We start from the raw sequence: 9,583 nt of genomic DNA, 5'->3' as shown, positions 1-9,583 counted from the left end.
AAAAAGAGGCCCGCAGAAGGAGAGGGCCCAACTGTGCCTCTGCCTAAACACAAGAAAAGAAAACATAAGAAGGCTGAAACAACAGAGCCTACAGAGCCTACAGAGCCCTTGATCGAGAAGAGCAATTGGCAGAGGATACAGCTCCTGTTAAGCGCAGAAGGTTGCGTAAAGTGATCGTCGAAGACTCCCCAACAAAACAGATTGAGGATGTTCTCAAGAATATCCACAAGGAGTTCACAACGACCATTGATGTRTCAACTTTGGGGACAGAAGTCGTCTTAGACGACGAAGAAGATGTAGAGCTAGGTGAGGGCGAAAAAGATGCCGAAGGCACAAATACTAGCCCAACTCCCAGTGCAACCCACGTTACTAGGGACCCTGTTCTRGAGGGATCCYCTATTGAATCAGGCAAGCACATGCCGAGCCCTACCCATCCTATCCTCACAGAGGTAATTCCTTCCTCCTCTGTTGAATGCACAGCTGGGCCACCTCATCATACTCCTCCATCCTCTCAAAAGGATGAAGGTTTTATAACAAGAGTCCCATCGCCCATGGACTCGCCACAACCTATAGAGGCATGTGTTGCTTCTTCACATGAGTGTAAACTTCAAGAACGTGCTTCAGAGGCACAAGTGAGAATCACCATGACAGAAGGTCTAGAACACCCAATGTCTACACAAGATCCCTCTGCCATGATAGGCTCTGAACCTACAGGGCACGATATCTTCAGAACACCATTAGGCTCTCCTCAAGAAGATAGCCAAGGATATGGTGGAAGTCCCCGAGCTGACTTCGTACAACCAGTCACTGAGGGTGCCTCTGACTCCGAGGCTAACAGATCACCATGTGTTGGTGATCTGGGTACCCAGAATACCTATGTGAGAAAGGAGGAGTTTCAAACCTTTGCCACAGCGGTGTTCACCAAGATGGACGAGTTGAAAAGCTTGTTCATCTCTCGACCTGTGTCARAAGATCTTTCTACTCTTACAGAGGCTCTGAAAGAGTTGTCCTCCACAACAACAGATTTGAAGTCAACAATCACAATTCTTCAGAGCTTTGTTCTTCGCAAAGACTATCTCGCAGAAGCCTTCCAGGCTATGACTCTCAACCCTTCCTCCATTCAATCCTTGAAGGCCGAGCTGACAGAACTTGCTGCACAATTTGCCGCTGGTCTCATCTCTTCGGGTTACACCGACTATTCCAACTTCAAAAATGAGATCAAGCAAATGTTTGCCTCTGCGGTCACATATGGCATCTACTCTAGCTCCTCAAGGGCCAATATCAACCATTTAGCAACACGTAGAGAACTAGATGCGATGATGGAAATCTTGGGAGGCATTGTAACGAAGTATACAGATTAATTAATCAAAGAAGCACGGGCTACAAATGTCTCTATCCAAGATTGCACTAAGAAGATTCTCTCAGAGGGTGAGTCTCTGCGTGACAACCTTTATCTCTGTGTGCATAAGATGAGGTGGGCTACAGGAATCGATATTGGCAATGCTACTTCCAATNCGCAGGTTGTTGATGGGATATGAAGTTGATATTCTAAAGTAATCACTACTTGAGAGGTAGAGTCTTCAAACAAGGTTTGTTGAGGGATTTTGAAAAGTACCTTCAAGTTACCTTCTTAAGTGACCGCCTTGCCTTTCGACTTGGGGTCCTGGTTCCCTAATGGAGTCGATTCACCTTGCCTTTGCTCCCCCTAGGATGCAGAGTCCCCGAGAGCAATACCTTTGGTGACGGTTGATGGTTTCTAGAACTTGATGGTAAAGTCATCTTCATCATCATTGTCGTCGTCACCATCTAGATCATCTCCGGTGTCTGGAATGACAGGTTCATCATCGTCTTCATTATCATCTTCTTCATCATCATCAACATCAGCATCATCACCAGCAGCAGTGATGGTATGGACATCATCCCTAGGGATGGCTTCTACGTCCTCAGCTAGAGCAGCTTCGGTGGACGTGATTACAAGAGCAGCAACTACTTCAGCTCCGAGAGCCTCAGCTTGAACTGCAACTGAAACTGATACTAGGCCAACAGCCTGAGAAGCTGTAGGAGCAGCATCAGATGATTCACCAGCATTGGACCTCATCTCCCCCTCTCTGGCTAAAGCTCGAGAGAATTGGCTAGAGAGTTCGTCCAAACGCTAACGCTGGAGAACCATGGAATCCTCCAGCCTTTGCAAATCATTGGCTAGAGTTTTCATTGCCTCACGCGTCTCATGGAGCTGGGCGCGATCATTGGCAGAGAAAGAAGGTGCAATCACTGGAGCTGGTTGACGGACAGCATCTAGGATTTGTTGAAGAAAACCAGTCTGCTGATCAGCTATTGCCTGAGCATCATCAGCCCTACTGTGAAGAACAGCAATGGCGTCGTTGTTGGCGTGAAGAGCTTCTTGGAGAGTCTGGAGCTGACTCTGAACTTCTTGAACATCTGCCTGGAGGGCAAGGAAGTTCGCATCAAGATCTCCTTGGCGGGGCATCTGTTGATCCTTGATCTCTCAATAACACTAATAATCTAGTTAATAATAACCAAATTATAGTGAATTCATGAACAAAGTGATGAACACTCAAGAAGAAATTATGAATAATTAATAACAATCTTGAGCGTCAAAGATTTCACTTTATATATATGAAAAACGTAAAAGCGACTTAAGCGACTCTTTTTACAATAGGCCTAATCACCTATTTATACTAATCAGCTAATAAGAAGATAACTATCTAATGAGACTTTTTAGCTAATCTTCTATTAACAGATAACATTTATCTACTCTATTGATAAACTTTAATATTAGAGATAAACTTGAAGTCTAGCTGTCGATTTGTCATCTCCAGCTATCATTCATGGTATGATGAATCATCCTTATCTTTAAGTCTTCATCGTATGCTTCTGGATGATTTGCTGGAGAATACTCTAAGTGTTGATGACCAGTGGATCGATGAGGATGCTCTTTCCATCGCATCCCAGGTCGCCCATCAGTCCTCTGGTTGCACTCCAGACTTAGCCGTTTTTGCCTTGATGTCTTCATCGGTCTTCTGGTTCTTCATCACTTATTGTTTTTCATTACTTTTTACATTATGAATTATGGGGTTTAACAATCTCCCCCTAAGTAATGAAAAAACAAACATATATTAATCTAGAAACATTTGTGATGAACAGAGACTAATCTAATAAAAAACATCAGATTCCAAATTTTCATTGGATGATGAAATTCTTACAAAACTGGAATCAAAATACATCAAGGCAAACCAAAAATTCAACTCATCACGAGCTACCTGAATATATTTCTCTGAAGCGAATGAGTAGTCTTCGATATGCGATGACTGTCGATATCTCGTGAATGAGTCGACTCCCTTCTTCTCTTGGCACTTAGTGTCTACCCAGTGTCTCTCGAATAACTTTTTGAAACCATTCAAGTGTATCCGATGAATACTTGAAGGCCTCAGTCAGTCTAAAGAACTTTTTAACCCCGAACTCATTTTTGTAAACAAGTCCAAGTTCGGGTTGAGTCAGAACTGAGGCAGATCATTTCTCCTGCAGGCCTTGGAAGTCTTCGTTTGGAGGGGTGCAGGAGAGTCTTTCAATGCCTAGCCGAAGAGCTATTTCAAAATCGCTCTTCGCTCTGTGGTTCACCAGGGTTTCCATCGTCTTTACCACCGCTCGGTTTGCCATTCCATATATGATGTCGTGGTCTTTCCTCTGAGCCGTATATGTATATAATTCAATCAAGTCATATGGGTTGAGGTTGATGAGGTCTTTCTCGTTGAATATGCAAACTTGCCCATGTGCTCTCTCCACAGTGAACTTGATGTATCGGATGGCTCGGTTGGCAAAAGTCCTTATTTTCATATCAATGACCCTTCTTATCCCATTATTCGAAAAGACAGCCTGGGGTGCTTGAGTGGTCTGTCTAATAAATCTATGGTGTAGGAGGTCCATGGACTCATGCGATAATATTGGAGGGTTGATGGTCAAACTGTCATCGCGGTCTTGGTATAGGTATTGATGGATGTTCTCTAGCAAAATTGGTTCCCTCGGTGGCAAATCAGGACGTTTCCTCATTGACTCCATGCTTTGTATTATTTCGTCAACCAAGCTCTGAGGAGGTTGCCTTGATGAAGAGGGAGTATCTGCATGCACCTCTGGTGTTTGGGTTAAGGGTTGTGTATGGGTTAGTGTTGGTTCAGGTTGGGTTGGTTGGGGTTCATTTGGTTCAGCTTGGGTGGTTTCTGGTGCATGGGATTCAGTTGGGGTTTTTGGTTGTTGGGGTGATGAAGGTTGAAGTATCATTGGTTCTGGTTGTGTGAATAAGATGAAGGGTTGAGTGGTGCAAGGTGTTGGTGAAGGGGTTAAGGGTAGGTTTGATGTGGGTGTTCAAGGAAGAGGTTGGTTAAGTTGTGTTGGTGGGGTAGTAGGTTCTTCATCGGTTGAAGAGCTCAACACGATGGGCTCTTGGGTTGTAGCGAAGGGAACATGTACATGTACATCTTCAGAGGGCAGAGCCTCTGGTTCCCTTGCTTGGGTTCCTTCTGTTGAAGGTGGTGGTTGTATTTGTGGTGATGGTGGTGCAGCGGATTCGGTTTGTTGTGCAGTCGCGGCCTGTGTCTCCCCCTCATGAGGTCCAAGACCTTGATCATCGGGATCTTGGTCGTCATGCCTAGGCCTCTTGTGTGGGCGGCTGCTTGAGCAAGAGGCTCTTGTCCTCTTCTTCTTCTGTTCCTTCCTGAAGGTAGCAAGATATGCATTCAGGGAGGTCTGTTGTTGACTCGCCTTCATTGTTTGGAGGAGGTAAGTTGTGCGCCGTTGTTCATCGGCCAGGTTCTGGGAAAGAACCATTGTTGGACGGGTGGCCCGATGAACAAATTTGGCACTGATCTCGTTAAAAGAGAAGATCAGCACCTTTGACAGAGCTCGCAAGTCAGCTCTTGTGGCAAACTCTGTGGTGGAGGATGAGGCTGGTGGTGGCATGGAGGTGGTAGTGGACGTAGATGGGGGGATGGTTAGGTTAGTGATAAGGTCTCTCACCTCTGCAGTGAAAGAGGAAAAGGCTTCATCAAAGTATGGGCCGACAGAGGGAGGTGGTGGTTGAGGAGTATGCTGGGGGATTTGGGCGAGGATAGCGGCGAGGAGTTGGGTGAGAGTGTCTTGGATGGAAGCCACTTGTTGGGTAAGATTGGCTAGGGTATCATCGATAGAGGTGGTGGATGGTTGTGGGRTTTGGTGAGGGATTTGGGAGGTGATGGTTGTAGGTAGGGAGTGAAGGTTTCGAAGGATGGTTTGGAGTTGAGTGATAATGTAGGTAAGGTTCTCATCAGCCTCAGTTGCCTAGGCCGTGAGGGTTGCGATGGACTGGATGATGAGTTGGTTTCGTTGGGTGGCTAGGGAGGAAGTGGTGTTATGGTGTTGGGTAACGGTTTGTTGGAGCATTTGTAGTCGGGTGGTGTTGGCTTGTGTTTGGGTTTCGATTTGGGTGAGGTGGTGTTGTAGGATTACAAGAGATTGTTGGAGGTCAAAGGTAGTGGTGGAGGGTTGGTTGTCTACAATCCCTTGCATGATGAGTTTAAGGTCGTCCAAGGACCGCATCACTGTATCGACAAAGGCTTGGAACTCAGTCTTTGTGACCAGATCAGCATGTGTGGTAACCCCTGCAGCAACAGATGATGCAGGTTATGCCTCTACTTCTGAGGCGCCTTCTTGGCCTTGTGAGAAGGTGGGCCTTGAAGGACTTCCATCGTGTCCTTGATAGCCTTCAAGAAAGGAGCTATCTCGCGATGTAGCGACATCCACTTCCTCTTCCTCAGCTTCAGAGGCTGAGTAAGTGAAACGAATGTGTGTCCCCTTCGGTAGATCAAATATCGAAGGGGGAGGTGCAGGAAGGGAAGATCGCTCTGAATGATCTTGGGGTATATCAATGTCAGAAGCAACACATGCTTCTGTGTGTGTGGTGGGTTGTGTCGAGCCTTGAGGCGAAGGGGCTCTTATTTCTGCATCACCTCTCTGTTGGGAGAGGGGTGATGGAATATGGGGTTCCTCAGCTGATTCAACTCCAGAGGCCCGATGAATGGCCTCTGGATGGCTGGCTTAGGTAGGGATTGGATTGTGTTGTCCTTGTTCAATACCCTTATGGCTTTGATCACCAGGGGTAGAGGATGTGGTTGCCCTTTGGGAAATGGGTTGAGGGATTTTATGAGTAGGGCCGGGGTGGCACGTTGAGTAGTATCATCATCATCATCATCGTCGTCATCATCCGATGATGAAGACTCATGTGCCTCCCTCGCTGGATTCAGGGGACGACTCTAATTGCTCCGGGGTAGCTGCCCTCGGTTCATGAGACAGCATGGAGCGTTCATAGTTCTGGCGTAGCTCAGATGTTGATGGTATGACATTGAGCATAGCCCTGGGGAGGGGACGATTGATGGTATAACCCTCCTTTGAGAGGGTTGGGCGATGACCATGCATCTTGTAGACGGGCGTGAACGGCTCCTCGGCTGGTAGGCCATGCTTCCTCATTACGTCCCCGATGAAGAGGGCGAGGAAGCGAGGAAAGAGAACCGCAGGGAGAGGCTTACCAGCGGCTTGGAGTTTCTACTTCTTGACCACCGCTGAAAGTATTTCGTTGTAGATGAGGAAGGCGTAGTCGAGGTTAAGATTGAAGAACAGCCCGTACATGATTGTCATGATGTTTATATTTCCATGGTCCAAGGAGCCCAGTTTGCATGTAAGGGCTCTGTTCAGAATGGAGAAAAACATATTCCACATCGGTTGTAACCTAGCATCTTTACGAACCGGATAATATCGTCAGTGGTTGGTGGTTCGTCAAATTGTGCAATTCCAAGTTCCTTGCGTGTGGGAATGCACAATATCCGGGAAACCTTAGTCTGCGATAGTTTAAGAGAGAAAATCATATCGTTAGGGGCGTCCATATCCCCCATAATACCGTGGCTTTCTTCATCAAACTCACAGGTTTGCCAATACCATTGAACGTACTTTATGGGTACGGCTGTATCAGCAAGAGTGAGAGCAGGAAGAAAAATGTTGTGTTTGAAGAACTCAATAATAATTGCAAAACGTTCGTCAAACAAAGTGGTTCGGAGTTCGATAGCGTGATTGTTTGGCCTCATTGGGAGAAAGACGATAACACGGCTGTCGGCTCCGGTAGACTGGATTCTGCTATCATTATTGTTTGATTCATGAGAGGCGGAGGATGCCATTGTTGCAGGTTTGAGGAAGTTGCAGGTTTGTAGTTCGTCAGAGTTTAGTTGCAGGTTTATGTAAGCGTAAAAGGAAAATGGAGGAAGAAGAAAAGTATATATAGGCGGGAATATGGGGAGGGGTTGGGGTGGGGGTGGAAGGGAAACGTTTCTTGATTATTAAAATACAATAATCATGAAAAGTTTTGGCGGTTTGGTTTGTGACGATTTGATTTGAAGAACGTAAGCCGTCTTGATAGTACGTGCATTTAATATCGTAGGACATGTGTCAAGAAGGGGTAAGGGAGGGGGAAAGTTTAAAAGGGCGTGTGGGGAACAGGCTGTTGAGGGTGTCAGGCACGTGGTTATGATGACGATAGAAATTATTTGAATAAAAATTATTCAAAATAATAACTTGATGAATACGTAACCCAAAAATAATTTGAAAAAATCTCATCTAATTGTAAGATTAATACTAATTACGAAGTTTTGGTCTTCTAAAAACTCATGATGTATAGTTTTTAGTCACAAAAGCTGCAATGTTGTATAATCTTGAAAAAATAATTTTCAATTAAGATGAGTTTTTGTATGAAAATTATTGTCATGGAACCAGATGAGCTCTGGTTGGGCATGACCCATTGGGGGAGGAACCAAAGGAGCTTTGGTTTAACATCTATGAAGGAGTGCATTGATGTAATGTTGGATTGCATGTTATAGAAACCTTGGATTTCAAACCAAAGGTTCTAGATAAACATTGTTAATCCATTATGTAGAACCAGAGGAGCCCTGGTTAGATACATATGTAGCATTTGGGTGACCAGAGGCTCTGGATAGTAGGACCAGAGACTCTRGATGAAAAATGCATGTAAGAAGAAATGAAATGTGGAGATGAATATTTTGCTCCCCCTCAAATGATGCAAGTGTATTGAATTCGAAGTATGCAAAAACTCCCCCTCAAACAAATAATAAAGAACTTGAGGACCAGAGGCTCTGGTGTATACAACCAGAGGTTCTGGTTATGGAAGGTGTAATGGATGAAAGGTGTGGCTAAATGTAATGGAAGAGGAGAAAAAAGATGCATTAGAAATGGTTGAGGTATTTTGAATCCATAATTAAGATTAGTGAGGTGGCCAGAGGCTCTGGTCTATACAGCCAGAGGCTCTGGTTGAGAAAGCAAGATAATGAGATGAAAGTATATGGGGTAGTCTATTTGGAAGGAAAAGAGGTAAACTCTTTGGGACCAGAGGAGCTCTGGTTACAAAGAGTATGAATCCAGAGGCTCTGGTCTATAGAACCAGAAGCTCTGGTGAGTAGTAGAATACTTGGTAAAAATTACGAAGTATTTGTTTTGGACAACCGATATAACTCGGGTTCCCGGTTTAGGCGAGACACCCTGGAATACAGATTTTGGATTGACTTTATCACCAAATATCACTTGCTTTGAATCGCAATCAATCACAGCTCGATGTTCGGATAACCAATCCATACCAACAATTATATCAAAATGGTTCATCTTCATCGGAAATAGGGTGATTTTCCGAATTCGATTTGCAATAAATAAAGGACAGTCTTTGTATTGTGCAACAATACAGACARAGCTCCCCATAGGGGTAGAGATAAGCAAAGGAAACTCAAGTGATTGTTTATACTGTCTAAGATTACTTTCAAGATGCTCTGCAACTATAGAATGAGTTGCCCCTGTATCGAATAAAACATATATACTCATATCATCAATAAGGAGATGACCAGAGACCATACCAGTAGTGGGTTTGTCTGTTGATAATGCGAATACTCGACCTCCGGCAGTGGACTGCTTTCCCTTGTCTTTAGACTGACTTGTCCATGAAGCATTAGCCGCTTGACCCACTTTACAATTTCTAGCCAGATGACCTCGCTGACCATAATTAAAACATGAACCGGTCATCCGAAGGCACGGACCCGGTCGGTGTGGTAGATTACATTCTTTGCAAACAGTTGGGAGAGTCATGATTGAAGGATTTGAACTTGTAATACTCTGAGATGACCCTGAAAATTTGCTACCACCAAATCTCCTTTTATCTGAATTGCCTGACTTAAACTTGTTGAAACTTCCCGATGACCCGTCATGCTTTCGCTTTTTATCTTTATCACCCTTAAACTGAATGGTGTCGAGTCGTTCCCTTTCTATATTCCGTGCGGCGTCAGCAACCTGAGCAACTGTAGTAAAATTTTGATTGATCAACTTTGATCGGTACTTTCCATTAAGTGACCATTTGAATTTTTCAGTTTGATGTGATGCAGTACCCGCAATGATACCCGCATAACTTGCCAAACGCAGACATCTGGCCATATAGTCGGTGATAGACTCATCATCTCGTTGACGAATAATAGCATATTCTCGACCATAC

The sequence above is a fragment of the Cynara cardunculus genome, assembly GCF_001531365.2.
Source record: "Cynara cardunculus var. scolymus isolate 2C chromosome LG 12, CcrdV1, whole genome shotgun sequence".
Taxonomy (NCBI): Eukaryota; Viridiplantae; Streptophyta; class Magnoliopsida; order Asterales; family Asteraceae; genus Cynara; species Cynara cardunculus.
This window is presented reverse-complemented; position numbering follows the sequence as displayed.